We start from the raw sequence: 23,532 nt of genomic DNA on the forward strand, positions 1-23,532 counted from the left end.
GAAAGCCTAAATCCTTGTTTACTTGATAATTAAGATATAGACAAAACATGGAGCTATTTTATTTTTAACAAGCAGTTTATATATTTTAACAGTTCAATGTAGTAATTACTTTATTACAAAAGATAGAGCAACATAAGATACATGAATATTCTCTTAGTCCAAAAGTGAAGCAAACTTTAAACTTGGAAACATTCTAAAGGTTAGCAGATTTAGAGAACATTGTCAACATTTGGAAGTGCAAAATACTTTAATGTGTTATAAATTTTGAAGAATGACACAGTGGCGAACTCTCTGGATTTTTGCCTTATCTATTCCAGACTTGGACCAGAAGAAGCCAACAACCAGAAACATCATTGGTACTGATGCAAAATGCTCAAAAAAAAAAAGCATGCTTTCTCTAGACAAAGTACCAGGAAATAGGCAGCCTAGCAAGACAAAAAGCTCCTAGATAATCATTTACTCCAGGTAATCACCACAGAAAAAAACTGTGGCCCCACACCAGCAAAAGTTGAGTGGGGAATCTAGATTAACGCTCTTGCAAAGCTGTTAATGAGGAACCCCAATACTTCTGTTGGTATCAGATCAGGCCAAAAAATGAAACTGAGACTTTCATTCCCCCAACTGCTAGCAAGCTCCACAGTTGTGGTATCAGGGGAGACCATGTAGACAGCCTGGACTAGTACCCCTATGCAGAAAATAACACAGTTTCACCTCCCCGTCTCTGCTGGGGTGGTGCATTAGTCCATTTTGCATTGCTATAAAGGAATACCTGAGGCTGGGTAATCTATAAAGAAAAGAGGTTTATTTGGCTCACGGTTCTCCAGGCTATGTAAGAAGCATAGTGCCAGCATCTGCCTTTGGTGAGGGCCTCTGGAAGCTTCCAATCACAACTGAAAGCAAAGGGGAAGCCAGCATATCACATGGTAAGAGAGAAAGAAAGCAAGAGAGAGAGGGAGGAGGTGCCACACTCTTAAAACATATATATCATGTGAACTCATAGAGTGGTAATTCACTCATTACCAAGCACCAAGCCATTCATGAGGAATCCGCCCCCGTGACACAAACACCCACAACTAGGTCCACCTCCAACATTGGGGATCACTTTTCAACAAGAGATTCGGAGGAGCCAAATATCCAAACCATATCATTCCACCCCAGCCCTCCAAGTCTCATGTCCTTCTCACATTGCATAATCCAATCATTCCTCACTGATAGTTCTCCCAAAGTTTTAACTTGTTCCAGCATCAACTCAATCAAAAGTCCCAAGTCCCATCTGAGACTCAAGGCAAGTTCCTTCTACCTATGAGCCTGTAAGGTTAAAAAAAAAAGATACAATGGTGGTGCAGGCATTGCATTGGGTAAACATTCCCATTCTAAAAGGGAGAAAACAGCCAGAAGAAAGGAACAGGCCCCACACAAGTCTGAAACCACACAGGGCAGACATTAAATCTTAAAGCTCCAAAATAATTATTGACCCCATGTCCTGCATCCAGGGCATACTGGTGCACAGAGCAGACTCCTAAGGCATTGAGCAGCCCCACCTCCATGCCCTTGTAGGGTGCAACACCCATGGCTGATATCATGGCTTAGAATTGAATGCCTGCAGCTTCTCTAGGCTCAGGGTGCAAGCTGCTGGTGGCATTCTCATATTATTCTCAGATCTAGAGGATGGTGGCCCCCTTCCCACAGCTCCATTAGAAAGTATGCTGGTGAAAACTCGGTGGGAGAGCTCCAGCTCCACATTTCTCCTGGGAATTGCTCTAGTAGAAGTTCTTTACGGGAGCTCCACCCTATGGCAGGCTTCTGCCTAGGCATCCAGGCTTTCTGATACATCCTCTGAAATCTAGGTGGAAGCAGCCAAGCCTCCTTCACACTTGCATTCTGTGTGCCTACAGGCTTAACACCATGAGGAAACCATCAAGGTTCATGGTGGTCTGCACTCTCCAACGCAGTGGCCAGAGCTGTACCTGTGGTCCTTTGGGCTCCAGCTGGAGCCAGGGCAGTCAGGATCCCGGGAGCAGTGTCCCAAGGCTTCACATGCCAGCAGGGCCTTGGGCCAGGTCCTCAAACTCATTCTTTACTCCTAGGTCTCTGGATCTGTGATGGGAGGGACTATCTGGAAGATTTCTGAAATGGCTTAGAGGCCTTTTCCCCATTATCTTAGGTATTAGCACTTGCCTCCCTTTTAGTCATGCTAATCTCCATGGCAAGTGGTTTCTCTGTAGCCCTCTTGAATCTATTTCCTGAAAATGCTTTTTTCTTCTCTTACTACATGGCCAGGTTGTGACTTTTCCAAATTTTTACACTCCACTTCACTTTTAAATATAAGTTCTAACTTTAAGTCATTTATTTGCTCCCATATCTAATCACAGGTTGTTAGAATGCAGCCATGCCACATCTTGAATGCTTCACTGCTTAGAAATTTCTTCCACCTGGCTGGGCACGGTGGCTCATGTCTGTAATCCTAGCACTTTGGAAGGCCGAGGTGGGTGGATCACGAGGTCAGGAGATCGAGACCATCCTGGCTAACATGGTGAAACCCTGTCTCTACTAAAAAAATACAAAAAAAAAAAATTAGCCAGGCGTGGTGGCAGGCGCCTGTAGTCCCAGCTACTCGGGAGGATGAGACAGGAGAATGGCATGAACCCGGGAGGTGGAGCTTGCAGTGAGCCGAGATTGCGCCACTGCACTCCAGCCTGCTACAAAGCGAGACTCTGCCTCAAAAAAAAAATAAGAAAGAAAGAAATTTCTTCCACCGGATATCCTAGGTAATCATACTTAAGTTCAACCCTCCACAAATCCCCAGGACATTGACACAATGCAGCCAAGTTCTTTGTTAAGGCATAACAAGAATGACCTTTGCTCCATTTCCCAATAAATTCCTCATTTCCATATGAGAACTCATCAGCTTGGCCTTTGCTATCCATATTTCTATCAGCATTTTTGTCACAACCACTTAACAAGTCTCTAAGAAGTTCCAAACTTTCCCTCATCTTCCTGTCTTCTTCTGAGACCTCCAAATTCTTCCAATCTCAGCCCGTTACCCAGCTCCAAAGCTGCTTCCACATCTTCAGATATCTTTATAGAAACACCCCAGTCTTTGGTACCAATTTTCTGTATTAGTTCATTTTGTGTTGCTATAAAGAAATATCTGAGACTGGGTAATCTATAAAGAAAGGAGGTTTATTTGCCTCATGGTCCTGCATGCTGTACAGGAAGCAGGGTGTTGGCATCTGCTTCTGGTGAAGGCCTCAGGAAGCTGCCAATCATGGCTGAACACGAAGGGAAAACCAGCATATCACATGATTAGAGAGAGAGCAAGAGGAAAAGGAAGGAGATGCCACACTCTTTTAAGCAACTAGATCTTGTGTGAACTCACAGAGTGGGAGCTCACTCACTACCCCAAGAATAGCACCAAGTCATTCATGAGGGATGCACTCTTATGACCCAAACACCTCCTGATAGCCTCACCTCCAACATTAGGCATCACAATTCAACATAAGATTTGAAGAGGACAAATATCCAAACCATATCAGGTGATGTCAGAGGAGGTTTAGGGGAAAGCCAAGACCTTTCACCATGTGATAACAAGGGCATCTCTACCCTAGTGTCTATGGAGAACACATGGTGGGGCCAAAACTTCCACCCCACCTAGAAGTATAGAGGACATGTCCATGCATTTGTCAGTGTAGGTCTATGGGAAACTTGGGCTTTATCTTCAAGTGACAGTAATGAGATAGTGCCAATGCTCTCTCTGACAGAACAGTGTCAGGAGAAACTAGCTAAAATAGAGTAAGTAAGCTCCAGAGTCTCAAAACATGATATAAAAATGTTCAAGTTTCAATATGAAGAAATTACTCATTGTTCCAATAACCAAGAAGATAAATTAAATTTAAAAAATAACATACCGATGCCAACAATGAGATGAAAGAGCTGTTAGAATTCTGTGACAAAAATTTTAAAGCAGTCACCATGAAAATACTTCAATGAGCAATTGCAAATATGCTTGAAACAAATAAAAAATAGAAACCCTCAGCAATGAAATAGAACGTCTCAGCAAATAAATAGATGATGAAAAGAACCAAATGAAAATTTTGGAAAAAATTACAATAACCAAAATAAAAACCCAAATAGAAGAATGGAGTGGTCAAAAAAGAGAATAAGGAAACTAAAAGAAAAATAGAAAATACTGAATCTGGGCAGGGCACAGTGGCTCACACCTGTAATCACAGCCAGCACTTTGGGAGGTGAAAGTGGGAGGATTGCTTAAGCCCAGGAGTTTGAGGTTATGGTGCAGTATGATCATGCCACTGCACTCCAGCCAGGGCAACAGAGCATGACCCCATCTCTAAAAACATAACAAATAAGTAAATAAATAAAATTATGCAATTCGAAAAACAGCAACAAAATAGACTAAAAGAATAAAAAAGAACAGTACCTTGGGGACATGTGGGAACGTAACAAAAGCTCCAACATTCATGTCAATGGAGTACTGAAAGAAAAGGCAAAGAAGACGAGGCTAAAAATAACTCAAAAAATGGCTAAAAAGTTCCCAAATTTGATAAACAATATAGAGAGGTGAGTGAACTCCAAGGACTCCACACCAAGACATATAATAGGCAAACTTTTGAAAATAAATAAAAAAGAAAAAATCTTAGGCTAGGTGTAAAGGCTCATGCCTGTAATTCCAACATTTTGGAAGGCCAAAGTGGGAGGATTGCTTCAGCCCAGGAGTTCAAGACCAACCTAGTCAACATGGTAACACCTTGTCTCTACAAAAAATAAACAAAATTAGCTGGACATGGTGGCATGCGCCTGTACTCTCAGCTACTTAGGAGGGTGAGGTGGGAGGATCACTTGGGCCTGAGAGATCAACGCTGCAGTGAGCCAATACCACACCACTGCACTCTAGCCTGAGTGACAGAGCAAAACCCGTCTCAAAAAAAAAAAAAAAAGAAAGAAAAGAAAAGAAAAAGAAAGAGAAAAAAAAACTGACTAAGTGAATCAAAAAAAGACCCAATAACATGCTGCCTACAAGTATCTCACTTGAAATATAAAAATACAAGGAGATTCAGATAAAAAATGTAAAAGCTATATCAACAAGCAAAATGTCTTGAGCATCCCCAAAACCTGTTGCCATGACCTTTGCTTTTTGTGTGTGTTGGGACCTTTGCTTTTGACCAGCCAGCTTTTACGTTGACTAGACCATTTACACCTCTTGGTAGCATTGCTTTGATTGTGCTTTGTCTTCAAGATCATACTGCTAAAGCCATGTTTCAACTCCTGTTACAATTCTCCAAAGAAAGTATTCAGAATCTTGATCCCATTGTTTAAAATTTCCATGGAAACTCAGCTTTTATCTGCAGCTGATCTGGGTGTAATGGTTTCGATACCCATCAAGCAGAAATTTGCTCAACTTTAATTTTTCAGTCAGAAGTGATCAAAGGAAAGAAGAAGCATCTATCAAATAGAGTTCAGGACAAAGAAAACTACTGGGATATGGAGGAAAATTAGGCCGGGAGTGGTGGCTCATGCATGTAATCCCAGTAACTTGGGAGGCCAAGGCGGGTGGATCATTTGAGGTCAGGAGTTCAAGACCAGCCTGGCCAACATGATGAAATCCCCTCTCTACTAAAAATACAAAAATGAGCCAGGCAGTAGTGGTGCACGCCTGTAATCCCAGCTACTTGGGAGGCAGGAAAATCACTTGATCCTGAGAGGTGGAGGTTGCAGTGAGCCGAGATCACACCACTGCACTCCAGTCTAGATGATAGAGTGAGACCCTGTCTCAAAAAAAAAAAGAGAGAGAGGAAAATTATAAATGATAAGGAGTCAATCCACCAAAAAGACATGGCAACCCTAAATGTGTACGTACCAAACAACAGAGCTGTGAAACAAAATCTCATAGAACTAAAAGGAGAAACAGATAAATCCACAATTATGATTGGAGACTTCAACACTTCTCTCTCAACAAATAACAGAACAACTAAAGAGAAAATCAGCAAGAATATAGAAGAACTCAGCAACATCACTAACCAATGGAAACTAATTGACATTTATAGAACACACTATTCAACAATCACAGGCTGAGCATAGTGGCTCACACCTGTAATCCCAGCACTTTGAGACACTGAGGCAAGCGGATCACTTGAGGTCAGGAGTTCGAGATCAGCCTGGCCAACATGGTGAAACCCTCTCTCTACTAAAAATACAAAAATTAGCCAGGTATGGTGGTGTATGCCTGTAGTCCAAGCTGCTTGGGAGGCTGAGGCAGGAGAATCACTTGAGCCTGGGAAGTGGAGGTTGCCATGAGCCAAGATCATGCCACTGCACTCCAGCCTGGGCAACAGAGTGAGACTCTGTCTCAAAAAAAAAAAAAAAAAAAGAGAGAGAGACTCCATCATCTCAAAAAAAAAAATTCAGGATATACTCTTCCAAGTGCCAGCAAAACATATTTCAAAACACATCTTGCCCTGAGTCATAAAACAAGCCTCAGTAAATGTAAAAGACATGAAATCATACAGAGTGTGCTCTGTGACCACAATGGAATCAAAGGAGAAGTCAATAACATAGAGATAAAAGAAAAATATTCTAACACTTGGATGTTAACATATCTCTAAATAATCCATGGGCCGAAGACGATGTCTCAAAGGAATAAAAAAAAAAAAAATACATGGTATGAGGTAAGAAAAAATTTAATTTAAAAAATAACACCAATACTAATCTCTCCCAGAAAATACAAGAGGTCTTCAAAAAGTTCATGAAAAATGCATACTATGAAAAAAATGCATGAATTTAAATAAAGTTTGCATCAAAATAAACTTGTATTAACTTGTTATAACATGTCTGAGCAGGATCTAGTTTAAGCCACAAAGAAGGATAGGACATCCGTTTGAAAAGACTCCCGATTAGAGCAACATGAATTCACTAAAGTTGAAGCAAGAACGAACATCAGATTTATGGTGAAGCTTGGGTGGAAGAATAGTGAAATCATTGACACTTTATGAAAAGTTTATGAGGACAATGCCTCAAAGAAATAAGTAGTGTACAAATGGATAATTCATTGTAAGAAGGGATAAGATGATGTTGGAGATAAAGCCTGCAGTGGCAGGCTATCCATATCATTTTATAAGAAAAAAATTAGTCCTGTTCATACCGTAATTGAAGAGGGCCAATGATTAACAGCAGATACAATAGGGAATACCATAGACAGCCCAAATGGTTCAGCTTACACAATTCTGACTAAAAAATTAAAGTAGAGCAAATTTCTGCTCAATGGGTGCCAAAACCATTGCACCCAGATCAGCTGCAGATAAAAGCTGAGTTTCCATGGAAATTTTAAACAATGGGATCAAGATTCTGAATACTTTCTTTGGAGAATTGTAACAGGAGATGAAACATGGCTTCAGCAGTATGATCTTGAAGACAAAGCACAATCAAAGCAATGCTACCAAGAGGTGTAAATGGTCTAGTCAAAGTAAAAGCAGGCTGGTCAAAAGCAAAGGTCCCAACACACACAAAAAGCAAAGGTCATGACAACAGGTTTTGGAGATCTTAAAGGTGTTTTGCTTGTTGACTTTCTGGAGGGTCAGAGAACGTTTTAAGAAAGTCAAGCTTTAGCAGAAAAATTACCGGGAAAGCTTCACTGTAGAGTTCTTCTCCACCACAACAATGCTCATGTTCATTCCTCTCATCAAACAAGGGCAATTTCACAAGAATTCTGACGTGGAAAATCACTGGGCATCCACCATACAGTCCCAATTTGGTTATTTCTTTTTTTTCTCTTTCTTTTTTTTCGAGACAGGGTCTCACTCTGTTGCCCAGGCTGGAGTGCAGTGGCACGATCTTGGCTCACCGCAACCTCCACCTCCCGGGTTCATGTGATTCTCCTGCTTCAGCCTCCTGAGTAGCTGGGATTACAGGTGTGTGCCATCTCGCCCGGGTAATTTTTATATTTTAATAGAGATGGGTTTTCACCATATTGGTCAGGCTGGTCTCGAACTCCTGACCTCAAGTGATCCACCTGCCTCGGCTTCCCACAGTTCTGGGATTACAAGTGTGGGCCACCATGCCCTGCCCCAATGTGATTATTTCTGACTTTTCTTTATTCCCCAATCTTAAAAAATCTTTAAAGAGCATCCATTTTCCTCCAGTTAATAATGTAAACAATTCTTCACTGACATGTTTAAATTCTTAGGACCATCAGTTCTTTAGAGATGGACTAAATGGCTGGTATCATCCCTTATAACGTGTCTTGAGCTTGGCAGGACCAAGATGGCCAACTAGAAGCAGCAGCAATTAGAGGCTCCCACTGAGAAGAAACAAAACAGCATGTCAATCCTGCACTGGCAATCGAGGTATCCAGGTTCTATCATCAGGACTGACTAGGCAGTTGGCGTGACCCACAAAGAGCAAGAAAAAGCAGGGTGCTGCATCGGCCCACATAGAGCAAGGGCAAACCCCACCCCCAACCAAGGAAGGTGATGAATGAGCATGCTACCTTGCCTGGGAAACCGTGCTTTTTCCACAAATCTGTGCAACTCGCAGATCGGAAGATTCCACTCGTGAGCCCACACCACCAGGGCCTTGGGTCCCAACCACAGGGCTGCACAGACTCTCAACAGCCACTCTGCTGGAATCTACCTAAAACTAACGAGTTCCCGCAGGAGAAGCCGCCATCATCAATGCAGCTGCCTGCTGTCTGAGCCATCTGAGCTTCCAGGGGGAGATGGCAGCCATCACTGCGGCTGTCGGCTGCCTAAGACAACTGAGCTCCCTGAGGGAGGGGCGGCCCTCATCACTGTGGTTGCTAGCTGCCTAAGAAAACTGAGCTCCCTGCAGGAGGGATGGCAAACATTACTCCAGCTGCTAGCTACCTAAGACACTGAACTGGGGGTAGCGGGGAGGGTGGCAGCCATCACTATAGCTCTAGACCATATTTTTCCCCTCCTGGAGCCAGAGAGACAGGACAGCTTGGCTTCAAGAGGTAATCTCCACGGTGCAGTACACAGGCTGTGGCTGAAAAATGCTGAAAACTCAAAAGGCCAGAGTGCCTCTTCTCCAAATGATCACAACACTTCTCCAGCAAGTGCACAGAACTGGACAGAGGTACCATCCTGATACCAAAACCTGGCAGAGATACAACAAAAAAGGAAAACTTCAGGCCAGTATCCCTGATGAACACTGATGCAAAAATCCTCAATAAAATACTGGCAAACTAAATCCAGCAGCACGTCAAAAAGCTTATCCACCATGATCAAGTCTGCTTCATCCCTGGGATGCAAGGCTGGTTCAATATACGCAAATTAATAAACATAATTAATCACATAAACGGAACTAATGACAAAAACCACATGATTATCTCAAAAGATGCCGAAAAAGCTTTTGATAAAATTCAACATCCTTTCATGTTAAAAACACTCAATAAACTAGGTATTGATGGAACATATCTCAAAATAGTAAGAGCCATTTACGACAAACCCATAGCCAATATCATACAGAATGGGCAAAACCCAGAAGCATTCCCCTTGAAAAGCAGCACAAGACAAAGATGCCCTCTCTCACCACTCCTATTCAACATGGTATTGGAAGTTCTGGCCAGGGCAATCAGGCAAGAGAAAGAAATAACGGGTATTCAAATAGGAAAAGAGGAAGTCAAATTGTCTCTGTTTGCAGACAACATGATCCTATATCTACAAAAACCCGTTGTCTCAGCCCAAAAGCTCCTTAAGCTGATAAGCAACTTCAGCAAAGTCTCAGGACACAAAATCAATGTGCAAAAATCACAAGCATTCCTGTACACCAACAATAGACAAGCAGAGAGCCAAATCATGAATGAACTCTCATTCACAATTGCTACAAAGAGAATAAAATATCTAGAAATACAGCTAACAAAAGATGTGAAGGACCTCTTCAAGGAGAACTACAAACCACTGCTCAAGGAAATAAGAAAGGACACGAACAAATGGAAAAATACTCCATCCTCATGAATAGGAAAAATCAATATCCTGAAAATGGCCACACCGCCCAAAGTAATTTATAGATTTAATGTTATTTGCATCAAACTACCATTGACATTCTTTACAGAATTAGAAAAAATGACTTTAAAATTCATATGGAACAAAAAAAGAGCCCATATAGCCAAGACAATTCTAAGCAAAAAGAACAAAGCTGGAGGCATCATGCTATCTGACTTCAAACTATACTACAAGGCTACAGTAACCAAAACAGCATGGTACTGGTATCAAAACAGACACATAGACCAATGGAACAGAACAGAGATCTCAGAAATAAGACCACACATTTACAACCATCTGATCTTTAACAAACTTGAGAAAAACAAGCAATTGGAAAAGAATTCCCTACTTAATTAATGGTGCTGGGAAAACTGTCTAGTCATATGCAGAAAACTGAAACTGAACCCCTTCCTTACACTTTCTATAAAAATTAACTCAATATGGATTAAAGACTTAAATATAAAACCCAAAACCATAAAAACCCTAGAAGAAAATCTAAGCAACACCATTCAGGACATAGGCATGAGCAAAGATTTTATGATGAAATCACCAAAAGCAATTGCAACAAAAGCAAAAATTGACAAACGAGGTCTAGTTAAACTAAAGACCTTCTGCACAGCAAAAGAAACTATCATCAGAGTGAACAGGCAACCTATAAAATGGGAGAAAATTTTTACAATCTACCCATCTGACAAAGGTCTAATATCCAGAATTTACAAGGAACTTAAACAAATTTACAAGGAAAAAATACAAACAACTCCATCAAAAAGTGGGCAAAGGACATGAACAGACACTTCTCAAAAGAAGACATTTATGCAGCCAACAAACGTGAATAAAAGCTCAACATCACTGATCACTACAGAAATGCAAATCAAAACCACAGTGAGATACCATCTCACACCAGTCAGAATGGTGATTATTAAAAAGTCAAGAAACAATAGATGCTGGTGAGGCTGTGGAGAAATAGGAATGTTTTTACATTGTTGGTGAGAATGTAAATTAGTTCAACCATTGTGGAAGACAGTGTGGCGATTCCTCAAAGATCTAGAACCAGAAATACCACTTGACCCAGCAATCCCATTACTGAGTATATACTCCAAGGAATGTAAATCATTCTATTATAAGGATACACGCACACGTATGTTTATTGCAGCACTATTCACAATAGCAAAGACATGGAATCAACCCAAATGCCCATCCATGATAGACTGGATAAAGGAAATGTAGTACATATACACCATGGAATACTATGCAGCCATAAAAAAGATTGAGATCATGTCCCTTGCTGGGACGTGGATGAAGCTGGAGGCCATCATCCTCAGCAAACTAACACAGGAACAGAAAACCAAACACCACATGTTCTCACTCATAAGTGGGAGCTGAACAATGAGAACACATGGACACAGGGAGGGGAACAACACATATCTGGGCCTGTCATGGGAGTGGGGGAGGGAGAGCATCAGGAAAAATAGCTAATGCATGTGGGGCTTAATACCTAGGTGATAGGTGCAGCAAACCACCATGGCACTCATTTTCCTATATAACAAAACTGCAGATTCTGCACATGAATCGTGGAGCTTAAAATAAAACAAAATAAAATAAATTTTAAAAATGTCTTGAACTTGATGAAGCTTATGTTGAGAAATAAGACTGATAATTTTTATTTTGATCTTTTAATTTAATTTTCCATGAATTTTGGAAGTCTCCTCATAGGAAGGTAATCCATCTAAGTAAAAGGAATATTTCTCAATGTATGCTATGAAGACAGTATCAGCCTGATGCCAAAACCAAAGACAATACAAAAATAAAAAGAAAACACAGAGTGATAACTTTTATAAATTTAGATTTCAACAATTTTTAAAATACTAGCAAATAAAATTTTACAATGAGTAAAAAGAATTATACACCCTGATCAAGTGGGCTTTTTTCATATATTCAATATTTGAAAATCAGTCATTATAATCTACCATATTAAAGGGCTAAAGAAGAAAAGACATATGTTCATAATTATGTCAATAATTGCAGAAAGACATTCGACCAAACTTCAATATCAATTCACGGTTTTTAAAATTCTCAGAAAAATAGAAATAGAGAAGAACTTCCTCAACTCAGTAAGAAGCATCTATGAAAAATCTATAGACAGATTTATATTTAATTGTGACGAACTGAAGGCTTTTATACCAAGATCAAGAAAAAAGCAAAAATATCTGTTCTCACCACTCTTATTCAACATAGCACTGGAAGTTCTACACAATGCCATAAGGCAAGAAAAGTAAGTAGGAGGAATACAAATGAGAAAGAAATAAAATTGTTTTTATTCGTGTTTGACACAACTGTGTACTTTAAAATCCCAAGGAATAGACAAAAAATAAACCACTTCTAGAATAAATGAATTCAGCAAGGTCACTAAAAAAAAGATAAACATAGAAAAGTAAATTGTATACCCATATACTAACAATGAACAAATGGATACCAAAATTTAAAATATAATACCATTTCCATTAACTCAAAAAGGATACTTAGGTGTAAATGTAAAAAACCATGTACAGGACTTGTGTTCTAAAAACTACAATAGCTACACAACACTGATGAAAGATTTTTAAAATCTAAATAAGTGGAGAAACATACACTGTGCTCATGAGTTGGAAGACTCAAAAAGTCGTGGAGAGACATCGATTTTTCCTGAATTGATATATAATTTTACACAGTTTCTACCAAAATGCCAGAAAGATTTTCTGTGGCTATAGATGAGATTACTGTAAAATTTACATGGAATACCAAAGGAACTAGAATAATTAAAACAATTTTGAGAAACAAGAAAAAAGTAGGAAAAATCAATGTACTCTATTTTAAGATTTTTACTAAATAGCTACAGTAATCAAGACTGTGTATAATAATAAGTAGATGAATAGGCATGTAAATCAATGGAACAAGATAAAATAAATAATCCAAAAGTAGACCCATGCAAATATGCCCACCTGAATTTTGACAAAGGTGCAAATGCAACTAACTGAAGGAAAGATAGCCTTCCAAAAAATGGCATTGGAGCAATTGGACATCCATGGGCAAAAAAATAAGCTTCAGCTTAAGTCTCACATCTTATACTAAAATTAATTCAAAATTTATCACAAATGTAAAAGTAACATAACATTCTAAGATTTTTAGAAAACAACATAAAGGAAAATATTCAGGATCTAAGGCTAGGCAAAAGGCTCTTAGACTTGACATCAAAAGCATAATCTGTAAAATGAGAAACTAATAAGTTGAATTTCTTAAACATTTTTAAACTTTTACCCTGTTAAAAAAAACATTAAAAGCATAAAAGATAAAGCTAAAATTTTGGAGAAAATGTTTGCAAGCACATATCTGACAACGCACTTATATCTAGTACATATAAAAGAACAGTCAAAACTCAACAGTAAAAAAGCAAACAGCCCAATTAGAACCTGGATATGAAAAGACATTTTACCAAAGAAAATATCCAAGAAGGCAAAGAAACACATGAACATGTTTTCAATGCCAGTAGCTATTAGGGAGGAACAATAAAACTACAATTAGGTATTATTAGATACCTATCAGAATGACTAAGATAAAATGTTGAAAACACCAAATGTTAGAAAAAAATTCAGAGAAACTAGATTACTCATACATTCTGGTGATAATACAAACTGCTATAGCCACTCTGATAAAGAGTAAGGCAGTTTCTTTAAAAACAAAACAAAGCAACCAACTACCCATGGACCTCTCGTATAAAACAATAATTGTATTCTTTGGCATTTATTTAATAGAAGTAAAAACTTGTGTTCACACAAAAACCTTTACACAAATGGTAATACAAGATTCATTCATAATATTCCTGAACTTAAAACATCCCAGATGTCCTTCAACAGATGAATAATAAACAGGGGAACATCTATATAATGGAATTCTATTCCATTATATTAATACATTCAATAACCTGGATGAATTTCCAGAGAATTATGCTGAGTGAAAATGACTAATCGCAAAATGTTTTATAATGTATGATTTTATTTATATATCATTCTGGAAATAACATTTTAAAAGTGGAAAACAGATTAGTGGTTGCAAGGGTTAAGAAAGAGGTGGCCCAGGGGTGAAAGTGAGTATGGGCATAAAAGGGCAATATAAGGAATCCCTGTAGTAATGGAAATGTTCTGGATCTTAACTGCATCAATATCAATATTTTGGATGTAATATTGTACTATAGTTTTGGAAGATGTTACCATTGCGGAAAAGTGGGTAAAGAATACAGAGGATTATCATTTCTTATAATTGCATGTGAGCCTACAATTATCTTAAATAATAAGTGTGTTCATCTGATTTGCGTTGCTATAAAGGAATACCTGAGGTCAGTACTACATAAAGAAAATAGGTTTATTTGGCCAATGGTTTGGCAGACTGTACAAGAAGCATGGTGGCAATATCTATTTCTGGTAGCCTCTTACTCCTGAGGCCTCAGGAGCTTTTATTCATAACAGAAGGTGAAGGAGGAGGCCAGGTGTGGTGGCTCATGCCTGTAACCCCAGCACTTTGGGAGGCCAAGGCGGGCAGGTCATGAGGTCAGGAGTTCGAGACCAGCCTGGCCAACATAGTGAAACTCCATCTCTACTTTAAAAAATACAAAAATTAGCCCGGTGTGGTGGCGCACACCTGTAGTCCCCACTACTCTGGAGGCTGAGGCAGGAGAATTGCTTGAACCAGAGAGGTGGAGGTTGCAGTGAGCTGACATCACGCCACTGCACTCCAGCCTGGGCTACAGAGTGAGACTCTGTCTAAAAAAAAAAAAAAAAGGGAGAGAGAAGGTGAAAGGGGAGCAGGCATATCACATGGCAAGAGAGATGCCAGGCTCCTGAAACAAGTAGCTATCATGTGAACTAATAAAGTGAGAATTCATTTATTACCACAGGGAGGACACCAAGCCATTCATGAGGGATCCATCTCCATGACCAAAATACCTCCCACTAGGGTCACATCCAAAATTGGAGATCACATTTTAACATCAGATTTGGAGGATACAAATGTCCAAACCATATCAACAAGTTTAATTATAAAATCAGAAGCGAAGACAGCAAAATCATGAACAAGAAAGCTCCAAACTTTTGTCCCCCAACAGAAACATCAACAAAACTAAAAACAAACCAGAAGCAGTCTGAATAAACTTCGTGGGAGCTGTGGAAAACAGTCAAAGCTCTACAGCAACCAAGTAATGCCCAATCAAGAAAAAAAAAATCTATGAACATATTTAGACTGTAAGAAAAAAAAAATCTAGCCAGGATCTGTGGCTCATGCCTGTAGTCCCAGCAATTTGGGAGGCCAAGGTAGGAGGTTTGCTTGGGCCAGGAGTTTGAGACTAGCCTGGGTAACATAGTCAGACTCCATCTCTACCAAAAAATAAAAATGAAAAATTAGCTGGGTGCAGTGGTGCACACCTATAGTCCTAGCTACTCAGGAGGCTGAGGTGGGAGGATCATGTGAGCCTGGGAGGTCGAGACTGCAGTGAGCTTTGTTCATGCCACTGCACTCCAGCCTGGAAAACAGAGAAAGACCCTGTCTCAGAAAGAAACATTTGGTGATGATTTTACTCTTCCTTGCCTGACCTTCTTCCTGGCACAGTATCAAACATGGTCTTCAATTGGTGACAGCACAGTTCCCAGTTCCCTCCCTAGAACCAAAGGGTGAAGCACAGACTTCATTTACAATTTTTTTTGTTTGTCTCTTCTAACCTGTCTAGGGAAACAACTGAAGGACTGAAGCAAAGTGTTTGATGTTTGAAGGTTAAAGAATTTGCAGGTGGCTATAATTTTAATGTTTGTCCCCTCCAGGCTTCATGTTGAAATTTGATCCCCAGTGTGGCAATGTTAGGAGGTAGGACCTAGTGGAAAGCATTTGGTTCATGGAGGTGGATACCTCATGAATAGATTAATACCTTCCCTGCTGGGTTAGTGAGTTTATGCTCTAAATAGTTCCTACGAGAGCTGGTAGTTAAAAAGAACCTGGCATGCACACATAAACATCTGCCTCCTCTCTTACCATTTGATCACTTTGCACACTGGCTAACCTTCCACATTCCACCATGATATGTGGCAGCCTGAGACCCTCACCAGATGGAAATATGCAATCTTGAACTTTCCAGTCACCAGAACCATGAGACTAATCATTTCTTTATAAACTATGCAGTCCCACTAGACTGTTATAGCATTACTAAACAGACTGAGACACAGGCACTGCTCCTAAAAGCTACGAGGTGACTACAAACCCACAGACATCTGGAGGAAGATATTATGCTTGGGGACACGCAATACACCATCTAAGACCTGGAAGATAAGCTGGGGTGACACTCTGTGGGAAATTAGGACATTCAAATTCAGCCACATGTATAGGGAAATTTAAAAAGCCATGTGCGTGTCCAGGCAAGACATATGCTTAGAAAAATTTCTGCCTTGAGATAATCCCTAAGCTTAGAACAAGCTTATGTATGGTGAAGAAGTGCTCCAGTACACAGGCAATCTGAAAAGACTGGGAGAAATGGCTTATCTCTTTCTTTGATTTTGATTTGTTTGTTTAGGTTCATGACACTCAAGGGAATCCATCAAATAACTAGATGAACACAAGCTAGAGCATCAGAAACTTCAGTGATCACATTTGACAAGGAATAGTCTTTGCAAAACATGCTTGGAAAAGTCTCAGAAAAAAGAACTATTACAGCCTTCAACAATTTAAAACATTAAACTCTGGGAAAGTGAGATAATCTCATTTTCAAAGTTTTCACAATATATCAAAATGCCTAATTTTCAAGAAAAAAATCACATCATACAAAGAAACAGGAAAACATGTCTTATTCAGAGAAACATAATACATGGACAGTAATCATCCCTAAGATTTCCCTGACCTTGGACTTAATGGGCAAATAATTTAAAATAATTGTCTTAAATATGCACAAATAGCTAAGAAAAAATATGAACAAAGAAGTAAAAAAATCAAGAGATAACATATGAACAAAATGAGAACATTGACAAAGATATAAAAATTATGAAAAGAAACCCAACAAATTCTGAAGCTGAAAAATACAATCACTAAATGAAAAGTTCACTAGATGGTTCAACCACAGATTTAAGTAGACAGAAGAAGCTGAGTATAGTGGCTCATGCCTGTAATCCTAGTACTTTGGGATGCCGAGGTGGGAGGATTGCTTGAGCCCAGGAGTTCAAGACCAGCCTAGTCAACATAGTGAGATGAGACCTCATCTCTGAAAAAAGTGAATTAATTAGACAGAAGAAATAATCAGCAAACTTGAAAATAAGATAATTGACATTATTATTGGAAGAGCAAGAAGGAAAAACTAATAAAGAAAAGTGAGGAGAGCCTAAAGGACTTGTGGGATATCATCAAGCATACAAATACACGCATATGAGAGTCCCATAAGGAGAAGAGAGAAAGAGAGACAGAGATAAAAATGGTTGGAATGAATATTTTTAAACAATAGTGTTTGAAAACTTTCCACATTTAATGAAAGATATGAATCTACAAATTCAAGAAGCTCAACAAAGTCTGAGTGGGAAACCACAAAGAAACCCCCACTAAGACACATTATAATCAAACTATGAAAATCCAAAGACAAAGATAGAATCTTGAAAGCAAGAGAAAAGCAACTCAATATGTATAGGAAATACTCAATAAAATTATCAACCAACTTCTCATCAGAAACCTTGCAGGCCAAAAAGCAATGGAATTATATATTTAATGCATTGAAAGAACAAAACTGTGTATCAATAATTTTATATCCACCAAAACTGTCATTCAAATATGAGGAAAAAATTAAGATATTCCCAGATAGGGTCAGGCGTGGTGGCTCACGCCTGTAATCCCAGCACTTTGGGAGGCCGAGGTGGGCAGATCATGTGGTCAGCAGATCGAGACCATCCTGGCTAACACAGTGAAATCCCGTCTCTACTAAAAATGCAAAAAAAAAAAAAAATTAGCCAGGCATGGTGGCAGATGCCTGTAGTCCCATCTACTCGGGAGGCTGAGGCAGGAGAATGGCATGAACCTGGGAGCGGAGGTTGCAGTGAGCCGAGATCGCGCCACTGCACTCCAGCCTGGGGGACAGAGCAAGACTCTGTCTCAAAAAAAAAAAAAAAGATATTCCCAGATAAATGAAAGATGAGTTCATCGTCACTAAACTTCTCTACAAGAAATTCTAATGGGAATCCTTCAGTTTGAAATGAAAAAATGCTAGACAGTAACTCAAATCTGAATGGAGATATACAAATCACCAGTTAAGGTAAATATGCAAAAGCCAATATTGTGGTAATTTTGGTTCCTAAGTGATATAGTTTGGCTCCATGTCCCCAACCAAATCTCATGATGAATTGTAATTCTTGAAGTTGGGGGAGGGATCTGGTGGGAGGTGATTAAATCATGAAGGCAAATTTCCCCCTTGCTGTTCTCACAAAAATGAGTGAGTTCTCATGAGATCTGGTTGTTTGAAAGTGTCCCCCTTTGCTCTCTTTCTCCTGCCACCATGTGAAGATGTGCTTGCCTCTCCTTCACCCTTATGCCATGATTATAAATTTCATAAGGTCTCCCCAACTATACTTCCTGTACAGCCTGCAGAACTGTGAGTCAATTAAACCTCTTTTCTTCATAAATTACCCAGTCTCGGGTAATTCTTTATGGCAGTGTGAGAATGAACTAATACAGTAACTCTACTTTTTGCTGTCTACAGAATTTAGAAGACAAATGCATAAAAATAATTATAAAACTATGGTATTTGGCATACAGTGTATAAAGATGCAATGTGTAACAACTATTACACAAAGTGAGAAATTGAACAGTAAAGAAGCAGAGTTTTTATTTGTGATTGACGTTAAGTTTGTATCAGCCCAAATTAGATTTTTATAACTTTTCTTTAGACAAGGTCTCACTCTGTTGCCCAGGCTGGAGTGCAGTGATGCAATCTCAATTCACTACAACCTCAACCTCTCAGGCTTGAGTGATTCTTATGCCTCAGCCTCCCCAGTAGCTGCCATTACAGGTATGTGTCACCAGGCCCAGGTAATTTTTGTATTTTTAGTAGAGACAGGATTTCACCATATTGGCCAAGCTGGTCTTGAACTCCTGACCTCAAGTAATCTACTCACCTCAGCCTCCCAAAATGCTGGGATTACAGGCATGATCCACCGTGCCTGGCCAGATTGTTATAACTTTAGGATGTCATGTGTAATCCCCATGGTGAGCACAAAGATAGTATTGATAGGATATAAACAAAAGGAAATGAGAAGATAAAGTATATGACTTTAAAAAATCAACTAAACACAAATGAAGGTAGTACTGTAGTAAATTAAGACAAAGATATGACATATATAAAACAAATAATGAAATGATGAGAGTAAGTCCTTTCTAATCAATAATTACTCTAAATATAAATCAGTTAAACTCTCCATTCAAAAGGCAAAGTTTGGCAGAATAAATTTTAAAAAATACAAACCAACTATATGCCATGTACAGGAGACACATTTTAGATTCAAAGAGAGAAGTGAATTAAAAGTAAAGGGTTGGCAAAAGATAAATTATGAAAACTGGAACCATACAAAAGCAAGGGTGGCTATACTTAGACATAATATAGTTGAAAATAAAAATGTCATCAGAATAAAGATTGATATTTTATATTGATAAAATGGTCAGCGCATCTTGAAATTATGAAAATTATATATATATATATATATATATCTCCACTGAAACATCAGAGCCCCAAAATACATGAACCAAAAGCTGAAAGAATTGAGGAGAGAAATAGATAACTGAACAATAATAGTTGGAGACTTCAACATTCCATTGTCAATACTGAAAACAGCAACTATGCAATGATCAGCAATGAAATCAAAGACTTTAACAATAGTATATGCAAGTTACACCTAACAGATATCTATAGAGAACTCCATCCAACAACAGCAGAATACACATTCTACTCACATACATATGGCACAGTTTCCACGTTTGACTATATGCTAGGCCATAAAGCAAGCCTCAACAAATGTAAAAGCATTGAACTCATAAAAGAATAAACAATCACAATGAAAATTGGAAATTAATAACAGAAAGAAATTTGAGAAATGCACCCAGAACATATATCCAGAACATATCTATATATACATATATTCTGATATATATCTGATATATATATATCTGTAAAGGCTTTATTGTACTTCTTATATTCATAAAGATTCTTACCAGTATGAATTCTCTAATATGTAGTAAGGCAGAATTAACTTTATATATTTTCCTACATTTCTTACATTCATCAAGTTTCTCATCAGTTTGAATTCTCTGATATTGAGCCATGTGTCCAGACACAATAAAGGCTTTACCACATTCTTTACATTCATAAAGTTTGTCACCAGTATGAATTATCTGGTTCTCAGAAGAACTCAAATCAGATTAAAGACCTTATGTTCCTTACATTCATGAATTTGGCACTTACATGAATACTCTGATATTGAGTACATTGTCCGAATACAAGGAAGGCTTTATTGCATCCCTTATATTCATAGTTTCTCACCATATGAATTCTCTGATACATAAGAAGGATTAAAATTTAAATATCCTTCCACAGTTCTTACATTTTTTCAGGTTTTTCAACAGTATGAATTCTCTTATAGTGAGTGACTTGCCGGCACACAAGAAAGGATTTCCAACATTCCTAATACTTATAAAGTGTAGAATCAGTATGAATTCTAATTTACAGAATAAACTCAATTCATTCTAAAGAACTCCTCACATTCCTTATATTCATAGAACCTCTTACTAGTGTGAATTCTCTGGTGTTGCCTAATAGTCCACACAAATAATAGCTTTCACATATTCTTAACATTCATGAAGTTTTTCATCTGTGATAAGGACTAAATTGAATTGTAATGTCTTCTCACATTTTTTTATATCTATTGTGTTTTTCACAGTATGAGTTCTCTGATGTTGAGTAAATTGATATCCACTACTGGTCATCTCAAATTGTTTATGATCACATCATTTCTAAACAGAACAAATTTTCTTTCAATGTATAAGTAATATAATATTGCTTCTGTTTATAATACAATAATAGTTTCTGGCTCTTATAAATTACGTGATATAAAATTTGAAATTTCTATTTACTATTACTATTACTGTTACTACTGTAGATAGTAATTTAAGTAAAATCCTCCTTCTTAAGCATGCACTCACAATTTCAGCTATTTCTAAAAACAGAGGCTTCAAGGTCAATTGTATTACTTCTTAGCCGGATTCCTTAATTCCTGGATTACATATTTAATGTCTACTCTCCAGAATTCTGGGTCCAAAGGCTGTTGTGGCGATAGAAGATTATCCAGAAATAGACTGGCATATCTCTAATGACAGTCTCATTTTTAAAAAGTTGTGCTAGTAAGCTAGGTTTTTTTTGTTTTGTTTTGTTTTGTTTTGTTTTGAGACGGAGTCTCACTCTGTTGGCCAGGCTGGAGTGCAGTGGCATGATCACAGCTCACTGCAGCCTTGACCTCTTGGGTTCAAGTGATCTTCTCACCTCGGTTTCTGAGTAACTAGGACTACAGGCACATGCCATAGGCATCCAGCTAATTTTTTTATTTGTAGAGATGGGGTCTTGCTATATTTTCCAGGCTGGTCTTAAACTCCTGGGCTCAAGCAATCCTCTTGCCTTGGCCTCCTAAAGTGCTGGGATTACAGGTGTGAGCTGCCACACCCAGCTGATAAACCAGTTTTGTTCAGCTTACTACTTAAGCCCTTCCAAAAATTTTGTTAGCACACAATTTTCTGTGTGAATCTCCTCCCACTTAGAAGTACCTGCAATTGTTTGATATTGGCACTGAACACTAGTCAGAAATTGACTGTGTAACAAACTAAAAGATGAAAATCAAATAATAAAGAAAAGCATTTGTATTAATTTCACAGGGCTGCTGTAACAAATTACCACAAATATGGTGGCTTAAAACAAATTTATTCTTGCACAGTTGTAGAGGCCATATGTCCAAGACCAGGGTGTTAGCAGAGTTATCCTTCTGCCAAAAGGCTCTAGGGAAGAATGATCCTTCTTTGTTCCAGCTTCTGGTGGCTGTCGACATTCCTTCTAGGTGTATCAGCCCAATATGTTCCTCTATATTAATTTGCTTCTCTTCTCTGTGTCTTTTTCTGTGTCTTATACGGACACTAATCACTGAATTTAGTGCCAACCTTGATAACCCAGAATGATCTCATTTTAAGATGATTAACTTAATTATATCTGCAAAGACCCCTTTTCCAAATAAGGTCACATTTCCAATAAGGTCCATATATTAGGACACAGACATATCTTCTTGGGGGCTAACATTCAAACAACTAGAGCATTTAATAAGGTTCAATACATAATTCTGATTAAAATAACTTTTAGGAAAATTCCTCTACTTGGTAGAACTACACATTAAAAACCTATAGTAGACATTAACTTTATATAGAAAATTTAAATACATTACCTTTAAAACTGAAAATAAAATATGGATGCTTGCCATTATCTCTACTGTTTAATATGGTACTATAGGTCCTGGTCTCAATACTATAAGACAAGAAAAAAATAGGCCAAGTGTGGTGGCTGAAGCCTATAATCTAAGCACTACAGGAGGCCAAGGCAGGAGGATTGCTTGAGCCCAGGACTTTGAGACCAGCCTGAGCAACATAGGGAAACCACATCTCCACACACACACAAAAATCTTAAGTTAGCCAGGTGTGTATGCACACACCTGTGGTCCCAGCTATTTGGGAGGCTGAGGTGAGAGAACTGCCTAAGCCCAGAAAGTCAAGGCTGCACAACATACCATGCACAACATTAAGAAAGCTATAAAGACGGCTGGGCATGGTGGCTAATGTCTGTAATGTCAGCACTTTGGGAAACCCAGAAAGGAGGATTGCTTGAGCCCAGCAGTTTAAGACCAGCCTGAGTGGGGCACGGTGGCTCATGGAATCCCAGGACTTTGGGAGGCTGAGGCAGGCAGATCATGAGTCAGGAGATCGAGGTCATCCTGACTAACATGGTGAAACCTCATCTCTACTGAAAATACAAAAAATTGGCCAGGCGTGGTGGCATGTGCCTTTGGTCCCAGCTACTCAGGAGGCTGAGGCAGAAGAATCGCTTGAACCCAGGAGGTGAAGGTTGCAGTGAGCCGAGATCAGGCCAGTGCACTCCAGCCTGGGTGACAGAGCAAGACTCTATCTCAAAAAAAAAAAAAAAAAGACCAGCCTGGACAACATAGTGAGACCCTATCTCTACTAAAAATTTAAAAACTTAGCCTGGCATGGTGGCACATGCCTGTTGTCCTAGCTACTTGGGAGGCTGAGGCAGGAAGATCACTTAAGCCCAGAAGTTCAAGGTTACAATAAACTATGATTATGCCACCTCACTCCAAAATGAACAACAGAGCAAGACCCCAACTCCAAACAAAAGCTATAAAGCATCTAGGAATTAACTAAGAGTACA

Source organism: Nomascus leucogenys, chromosome 2 (genome assembly GCF_006542625.1).
Source record: "Nomascus leucogenys isolate Asia chromosome 2, Asia_NLE_v1, whole genome shotgun sequence".
In the NCBI taxonomy this organism is placed as follows: domain Eukaryota; kingdom Metazoa; phylum Chordata; class Mammalia; order Primates; family Hylobatidae; genus Nomascus; species Nomascus leucogenys.